At 41.9% G+C, this 18,021-nt stretch overlaps 1 long non-coding RNA gene across 1 annotated transcript; it reads left to right on the top strand.

The window, feature by feature from the left end:
* The first annotated feature begins 1,816 nt into the window (after positions 1-1,816).
* LOC109909524 (uncharacterized) lies at positions 1,817-17,998 on the top strand. The gene is made up of 3 exons (XR_002257765.2): positions 1,817-2,088; positions 5,016-5,122; positions 17,916-17,998. It is a non-coding gene; the product is annotated as an uncharacterized LOC109909524 (long non-coding RNA).
* Positions 17,999-18,021: the final 23 nt, after the last annotated feature.

Below are 18,021 nucleotides of genomic sequence, written 5' to 3'. Positions count from 1 at the left end.
CCTAAATAAATAACCGACAGTGTCACCAGCAAATCACCCCCACACAATCACACCTCCTCCTCCATGTTTCACAGTAGGAACCACACTTTCAGAGATAATCCTTTCAGAGATAATCCAAATTTGGACTCATCAGACCAAAGGACAGATTTCCACCGGTCTAATGTCCATTACTTGTGTTTCTTGGCCCATGCAAGTCTCTTCTTCTTATTGGTGTCCTTTAGTAGTGGTTTCTTTGCAGCAATTTGACCATGAAGGCCTGATTCACACAGTCTCTTCTGAACAGTTGATGTTGATATGTGTCTGTTATTTGAACTCTGAAGCATTTATTTGGGCTGCAATTTCTGAGGCTGGTAACTCTAATGAACTTATCCTCCGCAGCCGAGGTAACTCTGGCTCTTTCTTTCCTGTGACGGTCCTCATGAGAGCCAGTTTCATCATAGCGCTTGATGGGTTTTTGTGACTGCACTTGAAGAAATGTTCCGGACTGACCTTCATGTCTAAAAGCAATGATCGTTTTTCTTTGCTTATTTGAGCTGTTCTTTCCATAATATGGACTTGGTCTTTTACCAAATAGGGCTATCTTCTGTATACCACCCCTACCTTGTTACAACACAACTGATTGGCTCAAACGCATTTAGAAGGAAAGAAATTCCACAAATTAACTTTTAACAAGGCACACCTGTTTATTGAAATGCATTCCATGTGACTACCTCATGAAGCTGGTTGAGAGAATGCCAAGAGTGTGCAAAGCTGTCATCAAGGTAAAGGGTGGCTACTTTAAAGAATCTCAAATATAAAATATATTTTGATTTGTTTAAAACTTTTTTGGTTACTACATGATTCATATGTGTTATTTCATAGTTTTGATGTCTTCACTATTATTCTGCAATGCAGAATAATAGTTTAAATAAAGTAAAACCCTGGAATGAATAGGTGTGTCCAAACTTTTGAATGTTACTACAGTAGAGACCATTGAGACTGGATGGTCCCTCATCACACACACACACAGACACAGACACACACACACTATGACTTTCCGTTAATGCTGTTCTTACATATAATGGCCTGCAGGAGATGACTATGGGCCATTGGGCACAGACTGAAACAATGACTAGCTTTAAAGGGAGCAGATAAGCATCAAGTAAGTCATTTGAAGTTAATTCGGACTCTCTGGTTCTTTCCCAAATGGCACCCTACTACCTATAGTGAACTACTTTTGACCAGGGCCCATAAAGTGCCATTTTGTATACAACCTCTGTAAACATGAGCATATTGTCGGGTCAGCAGGTAGAGTGGCCATTACAAATCAATTATGAAATAGACCTATATTGAAACGTTAGAATGGGTGAATCACGGACGTTTTATTACTGGAATGATTTCCGTTGTGGGAATACACAGGTTGAGGCAGCCAGAAAATACCAGCCCCCCCAGTTTTCAGGGATTCAGTTATATGCAACATCTGTGTCAATATTATGGAGGTCATTTGGTTTCTCTGTTCTTTTAAGTGGTGCAAAAAAAGAGAACAACTCTCTCCACATGTGAACATTCAGCAAGGAGAACATTCTCGTATGTGTGTTTAGTGTGCATCGATGCGGGGTTGCGGGTGTAGTCCTACTGTATTTTGTCAGAAATGTGTGTGCGTGCGTGCGTTAATTGAAAGGTTTCATTAGCCTACTTTTTGTTACCTAACTCCATGGCAGATGGATTTAGATATTGGTTTACCTGCTTAAATAAGGGCTAAACTAAAAATGTACTGTTTAGGCTACTATCATAATCTCACTTTGTAGCAAACTAATTGGAAAAAGAAAATATGAGGGGCACAGTAGGTCTATAAATTCAGGGCCATCCATTCAGTACAATATCATCCAGCAGCGCCACTGCTGAAAAAAAAGCATACTGTATTCATTCTGTCGCTAACCAGGGCGCGTTAAGGAGAGCTGCTGCTCCTGCGTCCCTCCAGTTGCCGCCCCGAATAGGCATGCTAAGCAAATGCCCAGCACAGTACAGCACAGAGCTCTCTCGGCCGCAGATACTGAACGCAGGGAACTATAGCCTACCAGACGATAACGCGACCGACGCATCTCCCAGGTAAAGTGTCTATACAGTGCGTAATTTCAAGGTGGTGATAGCGGTAGCCTATGTGTGAAATGTAGACTAATGCAAGAAAACGACGGATTAAATAGGATATCGAGTGAAGGCTGTGTCCGCTGGAGGCATATTCGGCAGAGGTTGAAGAATGCTGCTGGTATGAAGTAAACAGAGCAGAGGCAGAGAGAGAGAGAGCGAGGCGCATCTGCAAACGGTGCCTCAACTTAAAGCCTGGCTGGGTGATCTTCATATCTGCTGCAATTGCATGCATTTTTCACCACAGATAGCTCACCGTATGTGGTTAAACATGGGATGTCAAGAACATAAGTTAGGGGACTGGACGAACGGAATGACCGTTGTTTACATATTTATTTACTTCAATATAGAGTGCTAGCTGGACTCGCTGAAGGTTACCTGCAACTGCACTTCAGACCTAGCTAGCTAGCAACCTAGTTGTTATTCAACATTTCGCGTGTTTACAATGTAGCCAGCCCAGCTATCAATAGCTTGCTGAAGGTTAGACAAACGTAGTGGCAATCAGTATCCAAATTGCATTGGCATATCAGTTATCAAGCAAATGTTCAATTTGGTAACGGTACAGACTAGAACTACAGTTTTGAACGCCTTCAATCTTGCTACATAGCGCAGTTATATTTAAAATACTTGAAACCATCAACAACACATCGCAGTGGGAATGTCAATGACCCAGCAATGGCATGGTTTGGTCTGTCAAGTTTATGCGGCTGGCTGTGATGTGTCCCAATGTCGCACCTGCAGCATCTTCTCAATCACATGTCTGAGGTCAAATCATCAATCTTCTTACGTTTGCCCCATTTGGTCGGTCTTGGATCACTTTTCAAGTACTTCTATTATAATGTTATTCTGATGGATTAATACAACCATTTAGATTTTTTTTAAACATTATTATTTGACTAGATAGAGACATACTACTCAGAAGTGTAGGTTACCAGTTGTGTGTGAAATGTGACTCATTGTGTTGACACAGGAGACAGACAGTCTGAGCGTACTGAAGTGTGAAATCGGCGGGAAGTTGTTTCAACTCATTATTATTATTATTAAGTAACTGGTTTCACATTATTTTTTTGTTTACTCAGCTTTTCGGTTGATGTTTTACCTGAACAAAAAAAAACGGCCCAAATTTAGCTCAAACTTGAGAAAATTGGTCTCATATGTTCATTCAACTAGAAATTATTATTTGGGCATTATTTTCAACATACATATTTGGCACACATTGACATACATAATTACATTGTGCATGTTCATTTATACAGTAGTTAATATACTGTACATGTCTTCGCCTGGGATTTAAACTCACAACCGCTAAGGGCCCTACGCGGCCCCCCAACCAAGCAGGCCCCAAAAAATGGTGGCCCCCCTCTTGACGGCAGAGAGAAAAATGTATGTTTTAAATTATACACATTTTGCCATGGGGCATAGAACATTTAGCCAATTTATAGCAAATTTCATTCGATTCTACACATTTTACCATGGGACCAAGATAAATTATTGTAGGTTTAAAGCTAATTTCCTTTAATTCTACACATTTTGCCATGAGGTTGAGAATTGTTTGATCGTTTTAAATCAAAATTCCTGCAGTTATACACAATTCGCCATGATGCAATGGCCCTGAGTGCCCAGTCGGTATTCGGCCATGATTACTACAAGTTCAGTGGCTGACAAAACAAGAGAACCTGCTGATTAACAACCCCATTTCTAACTTGCACCTTGTCTATTCTACTATTCTAATTCTCAAAAGTAAGTTGAGACCCCGATTGAGTTCCTTATGTCGCTTATGCCTAGAGCCGACCCTGGTTCGTGGCATTCCAATCTTCCTGCTATGCCACCATGTCTGTGTCCGTGACTGATTTCACCTGTATTGCTACACTTTGCACTCAGCTCTGTTAAAAGCACACTCAATTTATTGTATTTATCATAGTGATTAGGGAGTAACATTAAAACATGCCCCACCAACATTAGACGACTATAGAGAAAAAAAAATGCTGAAATAAGTCAATTAAACCAATGATTAGAGAATAGTCAGATGAACTAATAATTGGCACAGACATGGTGGTATAGCAGGAAGCTCAGAGTGCCATGAACCAAGAAGTTGTTAGTTCAAATCCCAGGTGAAGACATGTTGAAATAAAATTTCTGTATAAAAGAACATGCACAATGTCAATGTGTGTCAAATATTTAAGTTGAAAACGTTGTATGTTAAAAGCACTATGTGTGTGTAAATAGTTCCACATACTTTTTTGGGGGGTGTTATTATAATTTATAATGTGAATGAACATATGAGACATCAGAGAAGTTAAGCAAACACATCATTTTAAGTTGACATCATTTTTGCCTACCTTTTTTCAAGTTGGAGCTAAGTTTGGGCCAACTTTTTTTTTGAAGGTTCAGATAACACATGGACCAGAAAGTTGAGTAACCGCCGTGGAACTATATACTTAATAATAATTAGTTGAAACAGTTTTTTAAATATATATTTTTTTAACAGTGTATGACTATGGTGATAAGGCACGAGGAAGAGGTCAACAACTGGTGTGATGAATGGTCAAGGTCAACTAACTAGGCTAGTATAGGCTTCTCCATTTATTACATTCATTGTAGTCGGACACTGCTTGTTAGTTCATCTGCATGTAGAAACACCAAAAGGTCAGTTTGTATTTGTCATCCTCTCGTTAATAAACAAAAACATAGCAATACGGTGATAGGCAATGCGTCTTGAGAGGGTCATGATGAGTATTGCACAAAGAATTCAACATGCTAGGTCTAGTTTCACTTTATTCTGACATTTCAGTTAGCCTAGCCCATGGTTCATTCTGTTAATTGGTGCTGTATGAAAACTTAACCCCCCCCCCACGTATTCCCACTTACTGGGTCTGTTTTGTGTCACCTAGGAGGAGAACTCAACATAACCTTTAGGGAGAGGAGTGGCGTCGAAAGGAAGGAAAAGAGGAAGAGAGTTTTGCCAGGCGTCACTTATCTTGGATTACGTGGAGAGAAGGTATCCTTCCCGGAAAACACTAATAATGACGGCTAACAGTAACACATGCCTCTGTAAATAGTTTAGCAATCTGATAGTGTATTAATAATCAGAATCTCTCACTGAGTGCTAGCTAGGCCTTTCAATATGGTTTCAGACTGGAGTTACCAGACAGAAAATCTAAGTTAAAACAGTCTATATGTCTACACTGTCTCATGAATAATACTAAACACAGACATAGACCTACACTCTATGAAATGAAAGACATTCAGCTGGATGGTATTAACATATTAGACTGGTTTGCTTCTGAAGTCAGAGGGGTGTTGAAAGCCAGCTGTCTTTTTCTTGACCTTTCACTCAGGGTCCTCTAGAGGGCAGATGTCTAGACTAGAGACCAGAGACCTGTGGTTCATTTGGCCAGTTCAACTGGAAGTTCAGGAATCCAAACAAAGGTCATTATGATGCAGACATTACTGTGTTTTGCAGTGCTCTCACACAACATTGCATTTTTACGAGTTTCATCCCAAGTGGCTCCCTATTCCCTATATAGTGCACTACTTTTGACCAGAGTCCTATGGGAATAGGTTGCCGTTTAGGATGCAAGCCTATATCTTGTTATAAGATGACCATAGTCAGTCTTTCTAGGCCTATGTTTTAGGTTGATTCGTGTAGTTATCGGAACTCAGCCAGCAGCGTAATTCCTCTGTCTGAACTCACTCTTATTGGATTCATTTAAGCCTAGGTGTGAGTCCCAAATGGCACCCAATTACCTACATAGTGCATTACTTTTGACCAGAGGCCTATGTGCCCTGATCAAAAGTAGTGCACTATATAGGGAATAGGGTGCCATTTGGGACGCATTGTAGGTGTGGCCTTGCAGGGCTAAGAAGCTGCATGAGAACAGTACTGTAGTCTAGTCCTGTGGATTTCTATTAGACAGTATTAGTTTGTTCAGTATTTAGCTGTTTACTCATTTAGAAGAACCAGTAGGCCGCAACGCTTTAGAGCCGCTGGTTTTACAACATTTTAAGATGAAGCAGTAGACTACAAAGTACTTTGCATTGTCTAGGCAGAGGACAGATCCTCAACCGACGGGCACTGTGTGAGAGGTTATGTTAGCTGCGACAGCCTCTGTAGCATTTGTTGTAATGTTATTTCAAGGTTATGACTCTGGCATTCTTAGATTGACACATTGATTTGGTCCACTACTGTAGTTTCCAAAGGAGAACCGACACTGGACATGTAAACAGAGAGGTTGAAACTCCTTGACAAGTTTCAGCTCTGGGGTTTGATTTTACGGTGTGTGTGGGCGGGGGGGGGGTGAGTGTGTGTGTGTGTGTCAGTCATAGAGAGAGAAGCTGTACTACAGGAGAGGAAAGGAAAGGAAAGGGCTGGTCAACACAGCCACAGCACTCTAGAGGCGTTGCATGGATGTATCCTGGCTAAGTGACTCATACTGTACCAATTCAGCTTCTATCACTTAGCTCAAACAGCCGTAAGTCAGTTAGCCAGAGAGACTTCCTGGTACTAGACGATAAAACAGACCCATTCTTTACAGACATTGAATAATGTTAGCCATGCATGCACCGCACCATATCTTATTCCAAACTTTTTATGCACTGTACAATTCTTATCAACGTTTAGGTCTGTTGACCTGTACTGTTTTTTTTAAGGACGTTATCGACAAGTTCATAAAATAGCAGCTGATACTCTCTGATATGGCAAAATCTGTAAAAATCAGTCATCTAATTTGGAGTTCTGGACTTTTTGTCCCATAGCTTTTGATTCTTTCACATTTCTTCCCCCTCCATCGAAGTGTTCAGCTGCCTGCCAAGTCTGTCCATACCTGATTAGCATCGTGCTAGTGTACGGCGGTGTGTTAATCCTTTGATCACAGTGGTTCGGTCTGATAAACCATGCCTCGGTCATCTCAAGGTAGCCCCAAGAACCTTGATGAGAACTAATGACCATGAGAAGACAAGCTGAACAGTGGATGGGGTAAAAAAAGAAACACATAGAAATATAATTTCTAGAAGGAACATTGGAACATCTCCATTCAAGTAAACGTTCTATAATTCTATTTCTATGGTCAAAAACCAAAACAACATGTCCTTGGACATAGTGCTGGAGAGTTAGTCTTACTCGATGATATTCCTTTTATGAACTGCAGACAACTGTACTGTATATCACGGGCATTAACTTGCTAATGTTTCAGACAGGCTTACCAAGACGTTCCAAGGCGTCTTTTATACTGTAAATGTAAAACTGGAGCAGGGTGTGGACTGGATGCCATTGAAAAACATGTTATATGACGTCAATTAATTAATTTTATATATGTTTCAGAAGAATTAGGCTAAGCCTTTTGAAATAATGGGAAATAAGCCTTGCGTGTGCGACACTAATATCCAACAAAACTTTTCATTTAGACCTAGATTTTTTTACACACTGCAATACTCTTTTAATGTTCCTCATCATCTGAAGTCATAACTTTGAATTGACGAATCCGCACAGCATTACAAACACTTGACACTGTTTGATTAGATCACTCTAGTGTGTCTAAAGTGAATCAAGTCTGTGGTCTGTAATATGTTACTGACTCCATTGTAGGGGAACGTAACATCCCATCCTAACCCAACCCAACAGAGTTGAAGCCAGATGACTCCCTCAGTAACTCCCACACTGTCAAGTTTTGGAGGGAAACAATGGGGATGTATCCCAAATGGCACTATGAGCCCTAGTCAATAGAGTGCCATTTGGGACATAGAATATGTGGAACGAACAGCCTACATACATTTGTCCATAAGCAATCTGCTATTTCACAAAAGGAAAACGACCGTTGCTATGGGAGCAGTTGAGCAAAATATGTTTGTGGGTGTTTTTAAGTAATTCCTCATGAGCTAATTCACTCAATGTGAATGAGATTGTTGTTGAGGTCTAGTGCTGTACCCTACCCTACTGATGAGAGGGTGTGGATAGAGATAGATAGATAACATGTTGTTGACCGAGTGTGGCAGCATGGGTTTGTTAGCAATGTGGTGCAGTGGTTAGGGGAAAAGGACAAGGAAGGTAACGGATAGTTGTGAATGTTGCTCAATTCTTAGATCAATCATTGTCATGTCTTTGATAAATACGTTCAACTTATGTCACTTAAACTACTGTAAACGAGGTGTTTAGAAGTGTTCTGTCCAGATGGACCTGAGTCTGAAAAACTACTGAAACACAATCAGTTGACATGTTGCAGCCAGGGCCCCTCACTCTCAGTGGGGTTAGACAGAACAGGAGAGCGAGAGTCAAAAGTTTGGACCCACCTACTCATTCAAGGGTTTTTCTTGATAAAAAAAAACAGTTTTCTACGTTGTAGAATAATTGTGAAGACATCAAAACTATGAAATAACACATGGAATCATGTAGTAACCAAAAAGTGTTGAACAAATCAAAATATATTTGAGATTCTTCAAAGTAGCCACCCTTTGCCTGAACGGTTGCCAAGAGTGTGTATAGCTATCTCTCAACCAGCTTCACCTGGAATGCTTTTCCAACAGTCTTGAAGGAGTTCCCACATATGCTGAGCACTTGTTGGCTGCTTTTCCTTCACTCTGTGGTCCAACTCATCCCAAACCATCTCAATAGGTTTGAGGTTGTTGATTGTGGAGGCCAGGTCATCTGATACAGCTCTCCATCACTCTCCTTGATCAAATAGCCCCTACACAGCCTGAAGGTCTGTTGGGTCATTGTTCTGTTTAAAAATGGGATTGCATATTGCTGCAAAATGCTGTGATAGCCATTCTGGTTAAGTGTGCCTTCAATTCAAAATAAATCACAGATTGACTGGCCTTAATGTAATGATGGACTGTCGTTTTGCTTTGCTTATTTGAGCTGTTCTTGCCATAATATGGACTTGGTCTTTTACCAAATAGGGCTATCTTCTGTATACCGCATCCCTACCATGTCACAATACAACTGTTTGGCTGAAACGCATTAAGAAGGAAAGAAATTCCACAAATTAACTTTCAACAAGGCACACCTGTTAATTAAAATGCATTCCAGGTGACTACCTCATGAAGCAGGTTAAGAGAATGCCAAGAGTGTGCAAAGCTATCATCAAGGCAACGGGTGGCTACTTTAAAGAATCTCAAATATAAAATATAACACTTTGTTGGTTACTACATGATTCCATATGTGTTATTTCATAGTTTTGATGTCTTCACTATTTTACAATGTAGAAAATAGTAAAAATAAAGAAAAACCCTTGAATGAGTTTGTGTCCAAACTTTTGACTAGTACTGTACATACAAAGAGACTGTCAGAAAGAGTGAGACAAAGAGAGGGGTGGGCTGGGGCTGTGAGTTGTAGCGGATCTGGGCTGGCAGTGTGGCGTTGAAATATGACCATGTGTGACTTGGCCATGTGGGACCTATGGGCCCTTGTCAAAAGTTGTGCACTTTAGGGAAAAGGGTGCCATTTGGGACATATCCCGTTTTCAGCCTTCGCAAGAGCGTCTCAGAGATACTCAGTGTCGTGTTGAGAGAGCTGATTGGAAACACCGACACACATCCTCAGGAAGCGCCAATTCCAAGCAGGGTACGCTGGACGATGTCACAGAGCCAAACAATAAAAAAGGTTTTGGCAGAATGTAGTTGGCTCCTCCCCTCTTCTGGTCTCTCTGGCCAATGAGGTTTGCAACAATACAGAGGTGTGGCTCCTCTGAAGGAATATTTGAGGCAGGGATTAGATGGGATGTTATCCTTTGGGTCTCTGGCAGACCTGGCAGACCTGGGTTCAAATACTATTACATTTCACTTTACACTGCATGCAGTGCCAGATGGATGGTGTTTGCACTTTTGTAACTATTCTATTGGTTCCATTGCAACAGGCAAGTTCAATCAAAAATTGATTTCAAATAGTGTCTCCAGACACAAGTTTGTGGGTTATTCCTAGATTCCTTTTTGTTTCCAGTTTTGGGTTATTCCTAGATTCCTTTTTGTTTCCAGTTTTCTAGGATTGTTTTACGGATGGATCATGCAGTGGAGGCTGTTGGGATGAGCTATAGGAGGACAGGCTCATTGTAATGGCTGGAATAGAATCAATGGAATGGAGTCAAACGTGTTTTTCATATGTTTGATCTGTTTGATACTGTTCCCTGAATTCCATTCCAGCCAGTACAATGAGCCTGTCCTCCTCTAGCTCCTCCCACCAGCCTCCACCGGGATCATGGCACGCTCACTGTCTCCTGAATACCTTTTTGACATTGATTCCTACTTTCACCACCGCTAAGGAAAAGCGTTCATAAGCTGCGTAAATAGGCTTAGGTTTATAGGTAGACAGATAAAACTGTAAGAAACATTCATAGTTCATCACTATATAATGTAGGAATAAGTAACCGACACCAATTTGTCCTTCATTCCTTGTCAGGGTTCAGTTCCAGAAACTATTGCAGCGCCCAGAGCTATGATGATGAATGTCAGATGTTGTCATTGCCACAAAATTGTTTGAATGTGAGCGTATGTCTGTCCGCTAGCCGGCCTGTAGATATTTTGACTGCGAAACGCTTTGGCAACGCCCATTACACATTCTTTATAAGAATTGCACTAACCTTTCTGCATAGAATTGTCCAAGCTCGTTAGGCAAACTGTTGGATAACATGGATCTAGACTTGACTGTTGTTGCCTGTTAGCTTTTTCTTTCTTGAAGTAGCTATAGACAACTTCAATTTCCTGATTAGGGCTCTTCATCTGTGTCGTCAAAGCCCTGGTCTTGTCTCTGTCCCATGCTTCTCTCTCTCTCGAATACAAAGGGCTTTATTGGCATGGGAAACATATGTTTACATTGCCAAAGCAAGTGATATAGATAATAAGTTAAATAAAAAAATGAACAGTAAACATTATACTCACAAAAGTCCCAAAGGATAAGAGACATTTAAAATGTCATATTATAGCTTTGTACAGTGGTGTAACAATGTGCAAATAGTTCAAGTATAAAAGGGAAAATAAATAAACAAATATGGGTTGTATTTACAATGGTGTTTGTTCTTCACTGGTTGCCTTTTTCTTGTGGCATCAGTTCACAAATCTTTCTGCTGTGATGGCACACTGTGGTATTTCACACAATAGAAGGGAGTTTAAATTGGATTTGTTTTTTAAATTCTTTGTGGGTCTATGTAATCTGAAGGAAATATGTGTCTCTAATATGGTCATACATTTGGCAGGAGGTTAGGAAGTCCAACTCAGTTTCCACCTCATTTTGTGGGCAGTGTGTACATAGCCTGTCTTCTCTTGAAAGCCAGGTCTGCCTACGGCGGCCTCTCTCAATAGCAAGGCTATGCTCAATGAGTCTGTACATAGTCAAAGCTTTCCTTAATTTGAGGTCAGTCACAGTGGTCAGGTATTCCGCCACTGTATACACTCTGTTTAGGTTCGCTCGCTCTCTCCCTCCCCCCAATCCATGAACAGGATTGACACCAAACTGTTAACTGGGAAACTGTCTTCCTCCAGCCTTTTGGTATGCATCCAAAATGGCACCCTATTCCCTATATAGTGGACTACTTTTGACCAGGGCCCATAGGGCTCTCATCAAAAGTAGTGCACTATGTAGGGAATATGGTGCCATTTGGAAGGCAACCCTGGTGTTGTAGCTACTAGCTACCAGTCAGGACAGATGCCTTCTTCTTCCTGATGATCAAAAAATGCCTTTATTTGTGTACTGTACAGTGCATTCGGAAAGTATTCAGACCCCTTCCCCTTTTCCACATTTTGTTACATTACAGCCTTATTCTAAAATGTATACAATTATTTTTTTTATTTCATCAATCTACACAAAATACCCTATAATAACAAAGCAAAAAGAGGTTTTTATACATTTTTGCAAATTTATTACGAATAAAAAACAGACACCTTATTTACGTAAGTATTCCGTCCCTTTGCTATGAGACACGAAATTGATCTTTAAAAAAAAAAAAAAACTTTATTTAACCAGGAAGGGCTCATTGAGATTAAAATCTCCTTTTCAAGAGCGCCCTGGCCAAGATAGGCAGCACCAACTTATTACAAAAAAATGACAGACAGACAACATGAAAATCTACATGTAATCTAGTAAAAACCATTGAATTCACAAGAGTATAAAACAGCAAATTAAAAACATTGACAGGTCTGGGAATCAGCCTCAAAATCCTTCATCAGTGATTTAAAAACACCAATTGGGACAAGTTCCTCCAGTTTAAAAGTATTTTGTAAGGTGTTCCAAGACGATGGCGCAGAGTACATAAAAGCCCTTTTACCAAATTCAGTTCGGACATTTGGAACAGTTAGCAGGATAAAGTCCAGCGAACGAAGAGAGTACCCCCCACATTTCTGAACAATAAAAATGCACAAATAAAAAGGTAGTAAACCCAAAATGGCTTTGTAGAATCCTGCTTAGCAGCTTAGCTGCATCCTGTTTCCATTGATCATCCTTGATATTTCTACAACTGTCACACCCTGATCTGTTTCACCTGTCTTTGTGTCTCCACCCCCCTTCAGGTGTTGCCCGTCTTCCCCATTATCCCCAGTGTATTTATACCTGTGTTCTCTGTTTGTCTGTTGCCAGTTCGTTTGGTTTCGTCAAGCCTACCAGCGGTTTTCCCGTGCTCCTGTCTTTCTCTAGTTCCTTTTTTCCCGTTTTTTTCCCGGCCTACACTGAGCCTGCCTGCCGTTCTGTACCGTCCGGACTCTGCTTTGGATTACTGACCTCTGCCTGCCCTTGACCTGTCGTTTGCCTGCCTCCTGTTTTTGTATTAAACTTTTGTTACTTCGAAACTGTCTGCATCTGGGTCTTCTACTGAGCCTTGACAACAACTTGATTGGAGTCCACCTGTCGTAAATTCAATTGATTGGGGATGATTTGGAAAGGCACACACCTGTCTATATAAGGTCCCACAGTTGACAGTGCATGTCAGAGCAAAAATCATGCCATGAGGTCAAAGGAATTGTCCATAGAGCTCCGAGACAGGATTATGTCAAGGCACAGATTTGGGTTAGGGTCCCAAAAAATGTCTGCATCCTTGAAGGTCCCCAAGGACACAGTGGCCTCCATCAGTCAGGGAGGTGACCAACGAGCCCGGTGGTCACTCTGACAGAGCTCCAGAATTCCTCTGTGAAGATGGGAGAACCTTCCAGAAGGACAACAGTCTCTGCAGCACTCCACCAATAAGGCCTTTATGGTAAAGTGGCCAGATGGAAGCCACTCCTCAGTAAAAGGCACATGACAGCCTGCTTGGAGTTTGCCAAAAGGAACCTAAAGACTCTCAGACCATGAGAAACAAGATTCTCTGGTCTGATGAAACCAAGATTGAACTCTTTGGCCTGAATGACAAGCATCACATCTGGAGGAAACCTGGCACCATCCCTACGGTGAAGCATGGTGGCGGCAGCAGTAAACATTATACTCACAAATGTTCCAAAGGAAAAGAGACATTTCAAATGTCATATTGTGGCTATATACAGTGTTGCAAAGTTGTGCAAATAGTTAAAGTACAAAAGGGAAAATAATAAAACATAAATATGGGTTGTATTTACAATGGTGTCAATTCTTCACTGGTTGCCATTTTCTTGTGGCAACAGTTCACAAATATTTCTGCTGTGATGACACACTGGTATTTCACCTAATAGATGGGAGTTTGCCAAAAGGCACCTAAAGAATCTCAGACCATGAGAAACAAGATTCTCTGGTCTGATGAAACCAAGATTGAACTCTTTGGCTGGAATGCCAAGCATCACATCTGGAGGAAACCTGGCTCCATCCCTACAGTGAAGCATGGTGCTGGAAGCATCATGCTTAGGGGATGTTTTTCAGCGGCAGTGAGACTAGTCAGGATTGAGGGAAAGTTGAACGGAGCAATGTAGAGAGAGATCCTTGAGGAAAACATGCTCCAGAGCACTTAGGACCTCAGACTGGAACGAAGGTTCAACTTCCAACAGGACAACGACCCTTAGTACACAGCCAAGACAACGTAGGAGTGGCATCGGGACAAGTCACTGAATGTCCTTGAGTGGCTCAGCCAGAGCCCGGACTTGAACCTGATCGAACATCTTTGGAGAGACCTGAAAATAGCTGTGCAGCGACGCTCCCCATCCAACCTGATGGAGCTTAAGAGGATCTGCAGAGAAAAATGGGAGAAACTCTCCAAATACAGGTGTGCCAAGCTTGTAGCATCATACCCAAGAAGACTCAAGGTTGTAATCGCTGTCCGGGATGCTTCAACAAAGTACTGAGTAGAGGGTCTGAATACTTATTTAACAGTGATATTTGCGGGGAGGGTTATACATTTGCAAACATTTCTAAAAACCCGTTTTCGCTTTGTCATTATGGGGTATTGTGTGTTGATTGACGAGGGGGAAAAACGATTTAATCCATTTTAGAATCAGCCTGCAATGTAACAAAATGTTGAAAAAGTCAAGAGGTCTGAATACTTTCCAAATGCACTGTATTTCATTACAAACCAGTCAAACCAGAAAACACACTGATTTATTATTTGGACTCTATCTAGTATTTGTTATCTAATTTAGCCTACCAAGTGGTTGTGATTGAAGAAATGTCAATGAGTGTTAGGCAACATTCATTTTCTTTAGGCTACATAGTGTGAGAGAGAGTACAGTGCTGTGAAATGCCAGATCTGGTCTGCATATGGTTTAGCTTATTTTTAGCTTAGCTAGGCCTCCATGATATCCATAAAGAAGATCATTAATTTCATTTTGACAGAGTCAAATCATTAAAAAGTACCAGTTCTGCACTTTTCAAGAATCCGCAGCAGCAGCAACAACAGAAGTGTTTCCTTGCCAGGATCATTAAAGATCTAAGTCAGTAGCTAACACAACGCACGTATTGTTAACAAAACTCAAATGTTGTGGTGTTAGGAAAAGAGGGAATGAAAGTGGGCCGTTGTTTCTATCCGGGGCTGCTGCTGTTGCCTGAATCAGGAGTTTTATTTGATATCAAATGGTAATTCCATTGCGTAAGAGAATTAGTGATATTTAAACTGAGCTCGCCGTTGGACGCTAGCGCAGGAGGGGGGGGGGGTCTAAGGGGGATTGGGAGCCAGGAGGGTCACGGAGGGTCACGAACAGAGGGGAAAAGGGAAATACTTATCCTGATGTTGACTGGTGATGGTGAAGATAAGGCCCATTTAGAGATGATTGCTGACTGACATGAATTAGGATTGTGGGTTTAAATATGTCTTACATCGGGCAGCATATTTTATGGATCATAATCAGTTTTGATTATATTATGACATTGCCAAATTACACATGAGTGTCTGTCTGTTGGTTGGTTCTTCGATCCTTGTGGGGACCTAAAGTTAAAACAAGGAAAATTCTCCCTCATGGGGACAGGCTATTTTAAGCTTAGGGGTTATGGTTAGGGTAAGGGGTTAAGTTTATGGTTAGGAGTAAGGTTTAAGGATTGGGTTATGGTTATGGTTATGGTAAGGCTTATGGTTAGGGAAATAGGATTTTGAATGGAAATTAATTTTAGGTCCCCACGACGATAGGAGAACATAATGTATGTGTGTAAAAAGTAGTGCCCTATTGCGTATTTCCAATTATGATTTATTTACTCCAGTGTTTCACCCAAAAGGCTCTGTTTCCCATCTACACGGGCCAGCACCCGTGTCTTACTGGGCCATGGCTCCAGCAGATCTACTCTGACTTGGAGCCAAGGCAAGGTCCTGGGTACTTTTCAGCTGGCATTTACATAACAATGGCTAACTGTGAACTTTAACACCGACTAACAAAGCAGCAGTCTCAAATGATGCAGGTTGTTGATTCTGCAGGCCACAAGTCTTTAGTGATGTGATATAATAACACTAGAGCGAACATTAACGTTATACACTGGCGGCCCGCTGTCTCATTGGAAAAGCACAACGTAGGGAATAGCAGCCTCTGTGTAGACCAGGGTCCAGGATGGTGTACCGCTTCACTTGTTGCTGCTAGAAATGGGAGAAATGTCACAGGACAACGCTATCCTAGGTTGACTGAACTGTTGAACTCTTTGTTTTACCAGTTGCATTAGCAGAGATGGAATGGGGTTTGCAGTTAAAATGTGGTTTGCACATAGTGTCACATCTGGCATGGCTTGGATACATTTGGCGTTTAGGCCTATCTAATTGAGACTTTGCATCATTTTGGGTTCAAGATTGTGAAAACAAGTTTGCAGTTGAATCTGAGTTTGACAGTGCGCTAATTCATCAGTAATCAAATCCAGTGTTTATTTTGTGCAATGTTCACAAATATCTACTCTAACAGAAATGTGCCTGAAAGAAAATGCTCCACCAAAATGCAGTTGGCAACAGTTAAACAGGAAAAAGTAACACTGCGCCAGAGCCAAGAGTCAATCCCCCAATACTAACAGGTTTAAAGTTTTACATGGGAAAGATAATCGTATTAGTGGGCTGGTCATACAAAGAGAGCGGGCAGTGTTTCACGCTCCTAGAGAGACCGTTAGTCACCTGGGGGGGGGGGGGGGGGGGGTAATCCTAGATTAGCACCTGAGATGGTTGATTCATACAGCCTCTGGTCTATGTACAATACTTTGTAGAATATTATTTATTGAAACACTGTGATATACTCTAGACTACCACAGGTTCGTCCTCCTATCTCAGCTTTAAGTATAATCCCAGAAGGTGTTGGTATAAACTATGCCAGTGATTCCTAATCTTTTTTGGTTACTGTACCCCGACTCACATTTAGCTCTGTTTGGACATACAAAGTATCCTCTCATGTGCATTTTACCAGTAAGCCTATGGTTTTATAAGTCTTCCCAAGTACCCCCTGTGGATAGCCCAAGTACACCCAAGGGTACACATACCCTAAATTGGGAACCATTGAACTAGGCTAACTCTTGTTTTGTATACAGTGACACAGAGACTAGCGTTAGCATCTGTCCAGTGGTACGCTGCTGTAAACATCACTAACAGGTCACTACAATACAGGCAGAGTATAATCCACTCATATTACCCAGGGGCTTTCAGGCATATGCCCAGGATTCAGGAATATCCTCAGGGCGTTCTGGAGCTGTATGCCTGGCTGGCTGGCTGGGTGGGTGATTATTATAGCTACGCCCCAGATTAGGATTTGGATGTGGATAGAGGCTGGAACACACACACACACACACACACAGTCCTGGTGGTGCAGGCAAACTGAGTAACACAAGATGAGGGGAGCACCGCTTAGCCTGTTACATCAAGATCCACTGCAACACTGACTACCCTCCCAATCCCCACCGCTGATTTACCAAACATGGGCTAGCCAACCAGCCGCTGCCTCAGGGCTACAGTTCTACAGTTCAGGTATTATTATAACATAGTTATTACATGATATGTGTCACTAGCACCGTTATTACTATTGATTAATAAGGATATTTTGGGTTGCTCTAACTAGCGCTGGTGATTTTCCTCTCCCGCTGTCTGCATGTGGTGGGCTTAGTATCAGACCTCTGTCTCGGACTGAGATGGAGAGACTCCTGTTGTGGGGCAGAGAGGAGAGCAGAGAAGGGGAGGAGAGGAGAGGACGGGGAAAGAATGGGGAGAGGAGAGGGGCGTCCTGTTGTCGGGCAGAGGAGAGGGAAGGGAAGGAGAGGAGAGGGAGGCAGACAGAGCGGTTGGTTTGTGGTGGAGGGAGCGGAGCGGAGGCTTTGAAATGGGGGGTTTTGTTCTCGCCTCTCCCCTCTTCTCCGTCCAGTTGGGCAGTACTCTAAAGAGAATGATATGGAGACAGAGGGATAATTGTTTTAACCCCCCCCCCCCCCGCCCGCTCTTTATCTCTCTCTTTCTCTTCTGTTTTCCCAGTGATGGCCAGTCAGCTGTGCAGCTGTGCTCGGGCTCCTTTCGCTGCGTCTAGCAACCAGGTCTGAGTGACGCTACCCCCCCCCCCCCCCACTCCCCCCGCCCGCCC

Source organism: Oncorhynchus kisutch, linkage group LG18, assembly GCF_002021735.2.
Source record: "Oncorhynchus kisutch isolate 150728-3 linkage group LG18, Okis_V2, whole genome shotgun sequence".
In the NCBI taxonomy this organism is placed as follows: domain Eukaryota; kingdom Metazoa; phylum Chordata; class Actinopteri; order Salmoniformes; family Salmonidae; genus Oncorhynchus; species Oncorhynchus kisutch.
The sequence above is the reverse complement of the archived record's forward strand: the minus strand, read 5'-3'. Positions and strand labels throughout refer to the sequence as shown.